General features: G+C 46.1%; 1 protein-coding gene across 1 annotated transcript in view; it reads right to left on the bottom strand.

Annotated features, from left to right (window-relative positions):
* COL4A1 (collagen type IV alpha 1 chain) overlaps positions 1-1378 on the bottom strand; it is a 193659-nt gene that overhangs the window by 45810 nt on the left and 146471 nt on the right. The window lies entirely within an intron of this gene.

Here is a 1378-nt window from a genome sequence, read left to right as displayed (position 1 = left end):
TGGGCACATTTGCCAGTGTAGAGGGAGCCCAGAATCATGATCCCAGGTTCCCCCGTACTAGCAAGTAGGGCACAATTGGGGTCTAATCTCAAATCCCAAAACCATCCAACCTGTCATGCATGTGTAGCATGATAGGACACGTGACTTTTGAAATAGCAGATCAGATCCCACCATGCCATCAGTCTGTGGCCTTATATACAGTAAAATAAAATATAGAAAAAAGGCAAGGCCCTAGTTAGAGACAGAGGGCTTAATGCATCAAACAGTTTGATTCTGATCCCTTTTATACACTTAAGTGTGAAATTAATGCTAAGCAAGTGGTGAAGCGCTTTGTGGGATTCACATTCAGCTCATAGTATACACTGACAGGCACACAAACAAATGGACAAAATGGTGCTGTTTTTCCACTCTTTTAGGCTGCTTTTTGGTAGCATCATTATTTAATTTATTGTTAACATTAAAAACCATCAATAAACAAGGCAAAAATGTGTACCTTGAGGACCTGGAGATCCGTCTTTCCCTTGTGGACCGGGGAGACCAGGCAAACCTACCACACCAGGTACACCAGATTGACCCTGGATACCCTTATCTCCTTTGGGTCCTGGCATATCTAGTCCTGGAACACCTGGGAAACCCTTATCTCCCTTTAGCCCAGGAAGTCCTAAAAAACAAAACGATAACAAATTAACAATCCATCTATATGAAACGTGATTAATCAACATATAAAATACAGTATTGAATTGTTCTGTAAATTATGTCTTGCAGAAACAAAGCAGATTTCTTTATGACTAAAATAAGACAACATAGGAAAAAATCCTCATTTGAAACGTAAGAAACAAGACTAGAAGGGGTCTCCTGGGCCACTGATCCATAAAATAGGTTCCCCATTCTGCTATCTGTATTCTATCTTAAATTAATTTTTGTGAACAATGGATGTGTCTACATAAATGCAAGTAGCAAATTTAAATGGGTTTAGTTAATGTGCAGCAGTGCACATGTAGACATGACCCAAGTTTGCTCCTTGGGTCTGCTCAGCCACTAGAGGGTAAGCCCAAGGCCAGCCCCAGGGCTGCAGGCCAGGAGCCTCTCCTACTCCAGGGCTGGGCTGCAGCACATACCACAGGCATTCTGCAGGCCCTGTGTGTCCCCCTGGGCAGGCCACAGTTGAGCTGTGCTAGCCTGCCTGCAGCTGCCAGGGTGCTGAAGGTTGCTGCAGGCTGCTGCAGCCTCTGGCCAGGCCTGTCAGTCCCCCAGGGCTTCCTGCAGGCAGCTTCTGGGCAACAGGTCTGGCACCACCTGCCTGCAGCATGCCCCCAGCAGCCTGCCCTGCACTTGCAAGTGATGTGGGGCATAGCTTCTGTCATGCAACTGCTAGTCC

This window comes from Crocodylus porosus, unplaced genomic scaffold, assembly GCF_001723895.1.
Source record: "Crocodylus porosus isolate Cpor-Errol unplaced genomic scaffold, CroPor_comp1, whole genome shotgun sequence".
Lineage (NCBI taxonomy): Eukaryota > Metazoa > Chordata > Crocodylia > Crocodylidae > Crocodylus > Crocodylus porosus.
Note: the sequence above shows the minus strand (reverse complement) of the source record. Positions and strands in the feature narration are given on the sequence as shown.